This window comes from Hevea brasiliensis, chromosome 8, assembly GCF_030052815.1.
Source record: "Hevea brasiliensis isolate MT/VB/25A 57/8 chromosome 8, ASM3005281v1, whole genome shotgun sequence".
Taxonomy (NCBI): Eukaryota; Viridiplantae; Streptophyta; class Magnoliopsida; order Malpighiales; family Euphorbiaceae; genus Hevea; species Hevea brasiliensis.
This window is the reverse complement of record NC_079500.1, coordinates 1,003,422-1,018,785: the sequence shown is the minus strand read 5'-3', so window position 1 is coordinate 1,018,785 and position 15,364 is coordinate 1,003,422. Positions and strand designations below refer to the sequence as shown.

The following is a 15,364-nucleotide window of genomic DNA, read 5'->3' as shown; positions in this document are numbered from 1 at the left end:
CTAAACTCGGGAGAGAAAGCTTGGAAATGGGCTTCAAGAAATTGGTCTACAGACCAGACATGGATTCTATTAGAATGGCTCAGCCCTTCACATTGCATACATTCTTGCAGGTGGACCTAGCCATCGAGCCAGTTTCGTGCCATACCTGGCAATTCAAGTCTTGGGGAGAAAATGTAGGTCAAAATCGAACCAGATTTGTTTGGTTCTATCCACTTTTGGTTCTTAGCTAGTTTTGGTTTGGTTTCAATCCAATTCAAATGCATTTTTGATTATTTTTAGTGGTTTGATTCTAAAATTGCCACCTTCTTTTTTTTCAAAGAAAGATTTGAATCGAATCAAAATCAATGGTTTAAACTGCTAATTCTAGTCTGATTCTAAGTTAGGGCCTTAGGATTGACCCTATAATTCGATTTAGAGTTAGTCCAATTCACTAAATTGATAACTCAAACCGATCTTGATCTAATTCAAATGCCGAACCAGCCCTTAACCAAGCTATTTGTAGGAGTTGATATAGGCAAAACTAATCTCGCAGCATAGAAATTCTTAAATAGACTTATTATTTATATTTATTCTGAAAATTATAAAATATAATTATTATATATACAAAAATTAGATTTGTTTTTAAGCATTCTTGGGAAAATAACAATGATTTTCAAAATTATGACATGCTCATAAGAATAGTTTTGGATACATAAATGGAACCATTTCCTGAATTTATTTAATTGAGATGGAAGAGTTGGTTGTTTGAAAGTAGTAATCATGGATGAAAAAGACCGATGTGGTCCTGCAATTATGGATAATTTTTAAAAGGGTCCCGTCACAGAAAATTTTAACTTATGCGTGAATAAATTTATTAATCTTTAAATTAAATATTTATATATAAATTTATATATTTTTTATGTGTATAAATTTTTTAATTTATTTAAATATTTTTTAATATAAATATTTAATTTAATAATTATTAAATTCACTTTTTATATCAAATTGAATTTAAATTAAATATTTTAAAAAAAATATTAAAGTAATAATTTGGCATCAATTATTGTGAAAGTAAAGACAGAAGAAAAATTAAATTAAATTAAATTACTAAATATTAAAATAGCTATCACTTCTTCCCTTGAATATACCACAGAAGTCACGTGATTTGGGTAAGACATGTACCCTTTTTTATTTTATTTTTATAATTAATAATTTTAATATTGAGATCACCCGTCATAAATATTATTTTAGTGTTAATAAATTAAAATTTATTAACACGTCATTTTCTTATTTTAATATATATATATATATATATATATATATATATATATATATATTAACATAAAAATTAGAAAAATAAAAATATAACTATTTATAAATTTTATGGGGTATTTAGTTTACCTGTTGGGTATAACTGATAGCTGATGGATACCCAAACAGATAAATTATAGTATTTGACAAGTTTAAAAAAATAGAGCTGATGGGCAACTGATATGATACCCATCAGCTGCAGTTTTATCGGTTCTATTTTTAGAGCTGTTTCTCATCAACTGATTGCTGATTTGGTTTTATATTTTATTTTGACCATATTATCCTTTTTTATTTAACTTGAAAATTAATATTTTTATTTTTTATTTATAATTTTAATATTTTAATTAACGTATTTTAACTTTGTTAAAATATTTTTTTATTAATAACATAAAATATAAAATATTTATTTATATCTAAAAACTTAAAATTAATTATAAATTTTTCTATTAACAATAATAATTATTTTATTATTTTATCTATATTTTTAAAATTATTTAATTATCTTAAAAAATAATTATTTTCTTATTTCAATAATATAATAAATGATATAATATAATAGATTAATAATTATATATTTATTTAAATAATATAATATATTAATTTAATAATTATATATTTAATTTAATAATAAAATAAATAATATAATATAATAAATTTATAATTTTATATTTATTTTAAAATTAAATAAATTATATAATATATACCCTTATTAATCATTTCACATATCAACAGCAACAGCTAAATATAATTTTATCAAACACTTAACATAAAACAACTATCAATCAGTTATCAGCTATCAGCTAACAGTAACAGCTATCAGTGTATTCAACGGCTAAACCACACATGCCCTTAATATAAATTTATTTTTATATGATAATTAATTTAATAATTATTAAATTAAATTTTTATATTTATATTAAAATAATTAAAAAATATATAATAGATATATATTTTCATATTTAATTACGTTGTTATTATAATAATTATTATTTATAAATTTCTTTCAAATATTATTATTTTTCGGTGGCAATCATTTTTTTTAAATGTAAATTATTTTGAAATAAGTAAATAGGGAAATTTAAACTTAAAACTTTCTTATTTTTTATACTTTAAAGATAAAAAAAAAAAAAAACTTATCCGACGCTCCTGATTGACACTCATTCGCAAAGTTTAATTAATTATTTTTTTAAGGTTGCTTTGTATGTTTGTAATTAGAAAATGATTTTATAATTTTAATTAATTCTTTTTCGTTAAATTTTTATTTGATTTATAATGAAAATATTTTTCATATATTATAATAAAGTAATAAATCTTAATAATTAAGTAAAAAAAGGCCTTAAAAAAATAAGACCATAAAAAATAAAATTAAAAGACTTTAAGTTTCAATTCGTATTAATCAAATTTTTAAAAAAGTTATGAACTAATTTTTTTTTAGTTAATTTTTTTATGAAAAAAAATTATAATTTTTATTTTGAATTATAATAAAAAAATTAATTAAATAAAAGTTAAATATAAATAGAACAAAAAAAATAAATTTTATAAATTTTAAAATTAATTTAAATAATAAAATATAATATAATTATAAATAATATAAAAATTTCGGATATTTTTTGTCTGCTTATAGTTTGAACTTATATATATATATATACTATAAATAGATTATAGATATAAATTATAAATATATAAATAAATTTTAGATAGATAAATTTTCTTCTAACATCAAATTTAAAAGGAGTTCTAATAGAATTTTTAATGCAACTTTCTTATTAAAAGAAATTTTCATGATAGAATTTATTTGTAAATATACTAATATTTAAATTAATTAGATTAATTTACACCTTGAAATTTGAATCCCTATTAAAAAATTAAATATTTAAATTAAAAATATAATTTTTTAATCATATTTTAATTTTAATCCTTTACTTCATTATTAAGTTATTTAATGGTCGCATTCAACACTATTTTAATTTCACCTTTCGGATTCTTTAAAGATAATATTATTCAAATAAAACCTCAGAAGATATAGTATATGAAATTTTAATTGAAGAAATAAATATAATTTAAAAAAAAATATTGAGGATCATTTAATTTAATTTTTTTTTAAATAAGTACTTAAATATGAATATGAGATTTCTTTTTCTCTCATATTGATTTTCTTGGAAATAAGAGTTCATCTTTAACATAATCTAGTAAAATTTAATTGATTTGTTAAAACTAATTTAAAAATACTCTTAATTATAAATATATATTTTTTTATAGAAATAGAAAAAATATTTTATTATTTTAAAAAATATTTCATTAATTAGAAATAAAATAAAAAATTATAAATTAACCTATTATATTTTTACAAAAATAAAACTAACTACTTATATTAAAAATAATATAAATAATTTAAAAAATTCAATAATATTGACAGATAATATAAATTAACTAATAAGTAGGCTGTGTGATTTATTCTTTAACTTCATAATTTTTTATGAGCCTATATAACTTCAAATTGATGTCTCCTATTAGAATAAAGATTTACATTACTATATTGTAACAATAAAAACACATGATAATTTCATTAAATGAAAAAAATAAAACCATGAAAAAATCTATTTTAAATATATATAAATGTGAGAGTTATTTAAAAAAAAAAGAAAAAAGAAAGGAGAGGTATTGCCACCCCTAATCAATGACATCTAAATAGTAAATAAAAGAGATTAAAGGAGAAAAATGACATCTAAATGGTGGATTAAAGAGATTAAAGGAGAAAAATGACATCTAAATAGTAAATCAAAGAGATTAAAGGAGAAAAATGACATCTAAATAATAAATCAAAGAGATTAAAGGATAAAAATGACATATAAATGGTAGATCAAAGAGATTAAAGGAGAAAAATAATCTCTTAATTATAAATATTAAAAATAAATGTTACTTTCTTCATTCACTTTTATTTGTTATTTTTTAAAATTTATTTTGTCTATAATTATTTATTACTTTAAAAAAAATTAAAGAGTATTAATTATTTTTTAATTTTATTTTTATATGTATTAAATATAATAATTATTTTTATAATTTTTAAAATTTATTTTATTATTTTTTCTTAATTAAATAAAATAAAAAAATAATTTAATTAAAATAAAAAAATTATTATAACTTAAATGATTTAATTAATTTCGTAAAAGGGTACGTAACGAATTTCGTTTGGATAGTTTATACTTAGTTAGTTTTAAATTTAAATAAAGAATGAAGATTGCGGTAGGTAATAATTAGTGTAAAAATTTTGTTATATTTTATAATATTAATTTAAATAATATAAATATGAGTATGTTTTTTATTTTTAAAGATTTAACTCAAATTATTTAAAAGAGAAAAAAAAATTTATATAATTAATTTAAAAATTTTAAAATAAAAATTTAATTAAATTGAGTTGAATAGGAAGAGTGTGCAGTGACGAGACACTGAAAGAGTAAGTTAACACGGGACATGTGCTCCACGTGGGAGTGAGATATAGAATAGGGTCCAAACGTTACCGGAGAAGACACGTGTGAAAAAGACAACAAAACACAGCGTTGAGCACACGTCGGCCAGCCGATGGAAATCTGTTCTTGCTTTTCAGTGAGTTGCACCTCGTGTTCTTCACGACAGTTTTAAAATATTTAAAATACATGAAAAATAATTCAATTTAAAATTAAATTAAATTGAAATTATTTAATTTAAAAATTAAATTAAAATCAGTTACTCTAATTTCGAATCAAAATATAATTTCTTATAAAAATAATTTTTTTTAAAAAAATTGATATGTATTTTTATTAATTTTTTTATTATAATATTAAATTAATGATATATATTTTTATTATATATGTATAAGTATTTTTATATTTAAATAAAATTATTAAAATTTTAAAAAAGAAAATAATTTCTTTTTAAAGTTAATTTTTTGAATGATTTAATTTTTTTGAATTAATTTATTTTTTTAAATATTTTAAATATTAAAAAATATTTTAAATGAAATAAATGAAGACTAAATGAAAAATAATTAATTTAGGAGCAATTATTATGAAAAATGGACAAAATAAGAAAGAGATGAGGATTCCATTAAAAAAAAATTAATGAATGACATCAAGGACAACAGACATTTTTAATAATATTTATTAAGACATAGCTTTTAGATGCGTCATTACTACAAGTTGGTGATATTTTTTTTTTTTCAATTAAGATAAACCATATGGCATATGATCTCAAAGGTGAAAACAGCCCATACCTTTACGTCATTTAGTTCAGAGCATGGAGAAAATATGACCTTATTATTTTCCCAAGAAAGTGACGACCCTACGGGATATGCATGGAATTTTGTTCTTGTTATTAGTGAAACTACGTAACCACCGTTCCGATATACTCTGCATTATTATCTTTGTTGTAATCTTGTAGATCTTTTGGTTATCTTTTCCGATATACTCTGCATTATTATCTTTGTTGTAATCTTGTAGATCTTTTGGTTATCTTTCTGTTATAGCTATTGTTAGGATTTAGAAATATTATATAAAGCAATGTAATCTCTGTATTTAAAATAATTAATATACAATTCTTCTAAGCCTCAAATACTTTTCTTCTTCTGTTTCTCTTGGTTTTTACATGGTATCAGAGCCATGGCCAATACACCTTCCTTGACTCCTCCTATCCCATCATTACCTACATCTGTCATATCTACTACATCTTCCTTGACTCCTTCTATCCCATCATTACCTACCTCTCTCGTATCTACTACAAATCATTCTTTTTCAGTCAAATTAACCCCCAAGAATTATTTAGCTTGGAAGACACAATTTCGCCCAATTCTAAACTATCAAAATCTTCAAGGAATCATTGATGGTACTGTGCCAGCACCACCATCTACAAAGCCTTCTGCTGCTGATCCTTTAATTATGGAACCCAATCCAGACTATGATATCTGGTTTCGCAAAGACCAAATGTTACTATCTTGGATTTTTGCGTCGCTTACGGAAGAAATTTTCCCGTATGTGATTGGTCTTAACTCTTCTCGAGAGGTTTGGAAAGCATTAGAACAATCCTTTGGTGCTTTATCCCAAAATCGACAACTGCAATTACATATTGAACTTCAATCTCTTAAGAAAGATGATTTAACTGTTTCTCAATTTCTCAACAAAGCCAAAGCCTTGGCTGATGAGCTTTCTGCTGCCGGGAAACCTCTCTCCCCTGCCGAATTTAATGCTATCATTTATCGCAACATTGGAGCTGATTACCATTCCATTATTACATCTTTAAATATCAGGCCAGAACCTGTCTCCTTTTATGAATTACATGGTCAGTTGGTTGCACATGAAGTTCTTCTTCAAAGTCTCTCATATCCACAAGCAAATATGGTTGTTCGAAACTCCTCTGCTTCTCCTTTCTCTAATACATCAGATGCAACAAATCGGAATCGTAATAATTAGAATTGTTTTTAAAATTGTAAATTTTGAGTTTAATCTCAATCGAAATTAATTAAATATATATATATATATATTTTTTTAAAGGAAAAACTTACAATATAATAAATTTTATATTTTTATTATTTATTTATTTTTTAAGAGTGAGTCTATTTATGTAATTATAATTACGTCATGTTCGATAATAATTTTTAAAATAGCATTTAATGTATTGATTTATTTACACTATTCAGTGACATAGTATTTAGATGTTAAGAAAATAATTTATAAAAAGTTATTTTTTCTAACTTTTAGATATTAAGAAAATATTTTAACTAGGATGAACAAGATGATAAATATTTTTTATATTTAACAGCTATTTTTATCTAATAATTATGTTTTAAATTATTATATAAATATTTAATTACTAACAGTTAATATTTAATAATTAATAATTAATTAATAAAATAACTGATAAGTATTAAAACAATTAATATTATCTAGCATGACCTTAGTAATGTTACAACTATTTACATATTAGTTTATTTGCTATACTAAAATATCCTAATTCATATCATTATTACAATTATATATTAAGTACAAAAACATATATAGTGTATTTCCATATTTTACTATAAATATATAATTCTTATTCATAATAAATTAAGCAAATTTTCAAAATTCATAAGCAAAATTCCAATTCATTAACTTACTATTTTCTTCTAATTTTTTTTTTTAATCTCCCTATGATTATGTAAAATAAAGTCTTAATAGATCTCTTTTACCCCATATAAAACACATTTACATTTTACAGTATATACTTAAACCAATCAATGAATTAGATTGCTGTCAGTGACCCATTAGCTCTTACCAGCGTTGTTGAGATACTTAAATGGGCCAGTCTAATCCAGGCCTTGTGAGCCCAAAACTTTTCATTAAATCCCCCATTTCATGGCCCGACCAACACCTATCCTTCACCTTCAGCCACCGGACCGCCCTGTCCTCCACCGGCCCGAGATCAACATCATCTGTCTCAAAACACTAAACCCTTTGCTTGATCCTTAATTGTGCAGAGTAACCTTTTGTTTGAATACTTAATTATTCAGAGAAAATGAAAATAAATTAAAAAAAATAAATTCAAATTTTTATTTAAATTAGACGACTTGCGAAATCACTTTACTTGAATATGAAATTCATCTCAAATTCTATTAAAATTTATTATCTTGTAAATTTAATTAAATTATTTATATAAAAAATATTATTTTTTAAATTTTATTATATTTTAAATTAAATTATTTACTATTTAAATAAGTCTTATTAAAATTTAATCAGATTAGATATTTATAAATATCCAAACCTATTGCTATTCTTAGTTTGAATACTTATTAAAATAAAAAAATTATTTATTTCCTAATAAAATTATTAATTAATTTGAATTATAATATTGTCATTATAATATTATATAATATATAAGATTAATAATTTAAAAATAATTTTAGTACAAATAATATTTAATTCTCTCATTTTTCATCGTTTCACTTTAAATTAAATAAAAATATTTAGATTAACGAGGGCAGTGTCTTTTTTTTTTTTTAATTTTTTTTATCTATTTATTATTAAAATAAGTTAAAAAATAACATTTTATTCTCTTTATTTTCTCTCCTTCCTCCATCGAAAGGTAAAGTAGGGCCTAGAGTCGCCATGGGAATATGCGTCTCTGTCTACGCCGAAAAGGCACTTTCGGCTTCACAACCCACCCAGAGATGGTCAAAGACAACAACTTCAAATCAAACCTAAACTCTATTTGTTTTTTTTTGGATTCTCTGTATACAAACGCATAAATGGTCTCTATTAACTCCCAAAGAACAAAGCTTTTTCTCTCCATTTTTATATATATTTCCTCTTATTTTAACTCAGAGTTCTCAATCTTATAGAAACCATGGCTCTTGTCTATAAGCTTCCTTATGTTTCTTCTTCTTCTTCTTCTTCTTCTGGGCAAAATTTCAAGCATTTCTTCTCAATCCCAAAAACCATTTGCTCTTTAAATTACAAAGCCTCACCTTTTACTGAGAAACATTCAATCGAGAGATACCAAAGAGACCACTGGCTTTATAAGAACCAGCTAGACTACCAATCTTCTTCTTCGTGTCCTCTCCCGTCTGACAAAGAGTCTATCAGGGAAAACGACATTGCTTTGCAGCTACCAGAGCTTAGGAAGCTACTCCAAGTGCTTAGAGGGAAGAGAATGAGTTGTGGTAAAGATGGAGGGAAATGTGGACCAGGGAATGTGTTCTTGGTAGGTACGGGACCAGGGCATCCAGAATTGTTGACATTGAAGGCAGTGAGAGTGATACAAAAGGCTGATCTATTGTTGTATGATAGGTTGGTGTCGAATGATGTTCTGGATTTGGTTGGTCCTGATGCTAGGTTGCTGTATGTAGGCAAGACTGCTGGCTACCATAGCAGAACCCAGGTGAACTAAGAAAATGGCTCTTTGCTTTAATGCAAGGGATTGGGCTTTTGGATTTTTAATGATTTTGCAACTGGGTTTGTCAGATTTTTTGGGGCTCACGGGATCGGGCGTTTGGATTTCGTTAGGTATTAATGCATTCTGGTTATAAATTTTTTGAAGTTTTTGATGAGCTGGTTTGTGGAATTGCAATATAGGCCAATTTCCTGTTAATAAATTTCGAATTAGGATATATATATATTTTTAACTGGTGTTTGGAATTGTTTTAGCTGGACATATATATTGTTAGTTAAACATTCGATAGATTGCTCATGGTTAGACTTCATTTCATGTTTCTTGTAACGGGAATGGGGTTGTGTTGAAATGAGAGTAGGAGTAATTTTGGAATGTTTATTTTTTTACAGGAGGAGATACATGAATTGCTTTTGAGTTTTGCTGAAGCAGGAGCTACTGTTGTGAGACTTAAAGGAGGGGATCCACTGGTGAGTTTGTGTTATGAGAATCGCTTTACAAGTACAATGTCATGTTCTTTCTGGGCAAGCATTTGGTATTGAATGTTATGTTTTACAGGTATTTGGAAGGGGTGGAGAGGAGATGGATTTTCTACAACAGCAACGAATTCAAGTGAAAGTTATTCCAGGTATGATTCTGTGTACTCATCTCCCAAACTGTATTATCAAGTTTGTACACTTTAGAAGATCGCATTTAGTCTATTGATGGAGGGTATCCAGAAAATGGCACTGACATCAGAAAGTGATAATAGAAATTTGGATGTACGTCATTTGAAAAAAAATTCAGCGTTCATTTTTGGTAGAAACAGCTAGACTTTTCCTTTGATGATTTACATAATATGATCTTCATCTATGGTTTGCATTGGTATTAATTATACCAGTTTGGGTTGCATTCAACTTAGACAAGTTATGACAGTGACATTGAATAGCAATCTTTGTTAGATGGAATGAGGGATACAGGATTCAGTATTGGCATTCAATTGCTATGGGAAATTGCCAAGCCTTAACCTATTGTTGTAATTTTCTTTCGAAATCAGGTTGAGTTGTTGAGAATTGTCTTTTTAAATTGGGAAGAACTTGTAAAATTTGTCTGGAAGTGATGGCTTCCCTGCAATAGGATGCATCTAAAATCTTTATTAAATAATGGAAGTTAAATGTCTTTTTTCTTTTTCATTGGCTTCCAGTGTGAACCTTTTCTTTGGCTCTGTTTCTCCTATGTTTTGCCTGTAATCTACTCCACTTCGTGGTTGACAGCACTATAATAGTGCATATTGATCCCCTCATTCTCATAACTTCTTTCCTTGAAGGGTGGATCGAATTGAGAAGGTAATAGAAGAAAGTTAGGGTCCCATATGTGCCTGCAAAATACTTAAATGCCAATGGCTTGGGTTGGATCAAATTGGATGAGAAATACACCGATGCCTAATCTGAAATCTTTTCCATTTAAATGTGTTGTGCCTTATTGAGGTTAACCAGACAGTACCATATGAACAATAGTTCCACTGTTTTTACCTTTGGTTTGCCTTCAGTTTTATGTATAGCTAATCTTCTTCTTTAGAAAAATCACTAAGTGTAGACTGTAATTTGCCATTGATTTCTGTGCAGGTATCACTGCTGCTTCAGGGATTGCAGCAGAGTTGGGAATTCCATTAACTCACAGAGGTGTTGCAAATAGTGTTAGATTTTTAACGGGACATTCAAGGAAAGGAGGAACCGATCCACTCTTTGTAGCAGAAAATGCAGCTGACCCTGATTCAACGTTGGTAGTTTATATGGGCTTGGCAACCTCCCTTCTCGTGCATTAAAGTTGATGCATCATGGTCTCCCAGCAGATACACCAGCTGCTGCAGTGGAGCAAGGGACCACACCTCAGCAACGTGTGGTAAGTATGATCCTGATTATATGTAAAGTAGACTGCAGGAAGCCAAAAGCTGATTTTGGACTTTGGAGTGCCAACATTTTCCTTACAGAACATTAAAAAAAAAAAGGATAATTGCTTAGGACTAAAAATTTATCTAAGCCTCACTTTTTATTATTTTGCATTTTGATAGTTCGATAACCCTTCATTTCTTATTGACCATAGAAACAGTCTCACAAAAAGTGTTTTATAGAATTTGCCTCTTTGATATTAATTATTTGGTTGACATAATAAAATTTTTAAAGAAGAAACTATTTATTTGGTGTGTGGTTCTCAGAAAAAAACTTATTAGTTAAACTTGAATAATAATGTGAATGCATTGAATCCTCAAAGTTTTATGAGATCCTAAAAGTGAAATCTAAAGCCCGCATACGATTATGATTTGCCTTTCCCTTGTAATTTCATATTTTTGACTCTCAGAATATGGCAAACATCATTTACTACATGAATATTTTTAGTGTCACAGATGTGCATAAAAAGCATGCCTATTTTGAAGTTCTGATGCTTTCAACTGATAGTAATTGCACCTGCATCCTGCAATTGTCCAGGTTTTTGCAGAACTAAAGGATCTTGCTGATGAAATTGCATCAGCTGAGTTGGTTTCACCTACACTGATAGTAATTGGCAAGGTGGTTGCACTTTCACCATTCTGGCCACATTCTTCGAAAGAAGCATCATGTTTTTTGGAGGCTGTATAGGAAAAATTCATGGCATATTATGCTGTTCAATTCATTTGCTGCAACTCGCAGATTAACTGTTACTTAAAAGTGAAGTTGCATCTTAATGTGGAAATGTATCATTTGCTAATGTGCAAGATTCTTGTCTTGATTGGACCAGCTGAGCCTCATTCTGGCAAGCATTATAAAGTTTGAAGCTCTTTGATCCTTTTGCTCTTAAGCATCTGGAAAATGACAGCCTTTCTGGTTCAATTTTCTTGTGACTCGGTTGGTCTGAAAGGAAATATTGGCATTGTTCTTCAAATTTTGTTGGCATTGTTCATCAAATTTTGTAACATGAATCTGAATTTCAAATTCAAACAATCAGTGCTGATGTAATCCTTTTTTATAAGTTGAGGGTGTAAGATTAAATTCCTTCATTAAATAGCTTCAGATTTTCTCTGTTTCATTGTTGATTAGTTATAAATTGAATGAGAAATCTTGGATGGATCTTTGGCCTCTCAATTCTATCAAACAACATGCGGATTTGACTTGATTATAGCCAGAGACTTATAGATGCCTATGGGCGTTTGCTGGTCCAGGGTGGCATTAACTTGAGTTTGTGGGTTTGTTTCAGAGGCTCAGAGATGCCTATGGGCTTTTGCTAGTCCGGGGTGGCATTAACCTGAGTCTGTGGGTTTGTCTGTCCTCAGTGGGCTAAACTCAGGGGAGAAAGCTTGGAGATGGGCTTCAAGAAATTGGTCTACAGACTAGACATGGATTCTATTAGAATGGCTCAGCCCTTGACATTGCATACATTCTTGCAGGTGGACCTTGCCATCGAGCCAGTTTCGTGCCATAACTGGCAATTCAAGTCTTGGGGAGAAAATGTAGGTCAAAATCGAACCATATTTGTTTGGTTCTATCGACTTTTGGTTCTTAGCTAGTTTTGGTTTGGTTTTAATCCAATTCAAAAGCATTTTTTATTATTTTTAGTGGTTTGATTCTAAAATTGCCACCTTTTTTTTCAAAGAAAGATTTGAATCGAATCGAAATCAATGGTTTAAACTGCTAATTCTAGTCTGATTATAAGTTAGGACCTTAGGATTGACCCTATAATTCGATTTAGAGTTAGTCCAATTCACTAAATTGATAACTCAAGCCGATCTCGATCTAATTCAAATGCCGAACCAGCCCTTAACCAAGCTACTTGTAGGAGTTGATATAGGCAAAACTAATATTGCAGCATAGAAATTCTTAAATAGACTTATTATTTATATTTATTCTGAAAATTATACAATATAATTATTATATATACAAAAATTATATTTTTTTTTAAGCATTCTTGGGAAAATAACAATTATCTTCAAAATTATGACATGCTCATAAGAATAGTTTTGGATGCATAAATGGAACCATTTCCTGAATTTATATTTGATTAAAATAAGAGGAAGGCAATATAGATTTTAGTTGAGATGGAAGAGTTGGTTGTTTGAAAGTAGTAATCATGGATGAAGAAGACCGAGGTGGTCCTGCAATTATACGTAATTTTTAAAAGGGTGCAGTTACAGAAGTTTTTAACTTATACGGTAACAAATTTATTAATTATTAAATTAAATATTTATATATAAATTTATATATTTTATATATATAAATTTTATTTATTTTATATATTTTTTAATATAAATATTTAATTTAATAATTATTAAATTCACTTTCACATCAAATTGAATTTAAATTAAATATTTAAAAAAATATTAAAGTAATAATTTGGCATCAATTATTGTGAAAGTAAAGACAGAAGAAAAATTAAATTAAATTATTAAATATTAAAATAGCTATCACTTCTTCCCTTGGATATACCACAGAAGTCACGTGATTTGGGTAAGACACGTACCCTTTTTTATTTTATTTTAGTATTAATAAACTAAAATTTATTAACACGCCATTTTCTTATTTTAATATATATATATATATTAAAATAAAAATTAAAAAAAATAAGAATATAACTACTTATAAGTTTTAATATAAATTTATTTTTATATAAAAATAAATTTAATAATTGTTAAATTAAATTTTTATATTTATATTAAAATAATTAAAAAAATATATAATAAATATTTATTTTTATATTTAATTACGTTGTTATTATAATAATTATTATTTATAAATTTCTTTCTAATATTATTATTTTTCGGAGGCAATTATTTTTTTTTATTTTAAATGTAAATTATTTTGAAATATGTAAATAGGAAATTTGTACTTAAAACTTTCTTATTCTTTGTACTTTAAAAATAAAGAAAAACTTATCCGACGCTCCTGATTGACACTCATTCGCAAAGTTTAGTTAATTAATTATTTTTTTAAAGTTGCTTTGTATGTTTGTAATTAGAAAATGATTTTATAGTTTTAATTAATTCTTTTTCGTTAAATTTTTATTTGATTTATAATGAAAATATTTTTCATATATTATAATAAAGTAATAAATTTTAATAATTAAGTAAAAAAAAGGCCTTAAAAGAAAATAAGACCATAAAAAATAAAATTAAAATACTTTAAGTTTTAATTCGTATTAATCAATTTTTTAAAAAAGTTATGAACTAATGTTTTTAGTTAATTTGTTTTATGAAAAAAATTTATAAATTTTTATTTTGAATTATAATAAAAAATTAATTAAATAAAAGTTAAATATAAATAGAAAAAAAATTTATATATTTTAAAATTAATTTAAATAATAAAATATAATATAATTATAAAAAATATAAAAATTTTGGATATTTTTTGTCTGCTTATAGTTTGTGCTTTTATATATATACTATAAATAGATTATAAATATAAATTATAAATATATAAATAAATTTTAGATAGATAAATTTTCTTCTAACATCAAATATAAAAGGAGTTCTAATAGAATTTTTAATGCAACTTTCTTATCAAAAGAAATTTTCATGATAGAATTTATTTGTAAATATTCTAATATTTAAATTAATTAGATTAATTTACACCTTGAAATTTGCATCCCTATTAAAAAATTAAATATTTATATTAAAAAATATAATTTTTTAATCATATTTTAATTTTAATCCTTTACTTCATTATTAAATTATTTAATGGTCGCATTCAACACTATTTTAATTTCACCTTTCGGATTCTTTAAAGATAATATTATTCAAATAAAACATCAGAAGATATAGTGTATGAAATTTTAATTGAAGAAATAAATATAATTTAAAAAAAAATATTGAGGATCATTTAATTTAATTTATTTTTTTTAAATAAGTACTTAAATATGAATATGAGATTTCTTTTTCTCTCACATTAATTTTCTTGGAAATAAGAGTTCATCTTTAACATAATCTAGTAAAATTTAATTGATTTGTTAAAATTAATTTAAAAATACTCTTAATTATAAATATATTTTTATAGAAATAGAAAAAATATTTTATTATTTTAAAAAATATTTCATTAATTAGAAAAAAAAATTATAAATTAACCTATTATATTTTTACAAAAATAAAACTAACCACTTATATAAAAAATAATATAAATAATTTAAAAAATTTAATAGTATTAACAGAAAATATAAATTAACTAATAAATAGGCT

General features: G+C 25.3%; 1 pseudogene; it reads left to right on the top strand.

Moving 5' to 3' along the window:
* The first annotated feature begins 8,394 nt into the window (after positions 1–8,394).
* LOC131182195 (S-adenosyl-L-methionine-dependent uroporphyrinogen III methyltransferase, chloroplastic-like) lies at positions 8,395–12,269 on the top strand (annotated as a pseudogene).
* Positions 12,270–15,364: the final 3,095 nt, after the last annotated feature.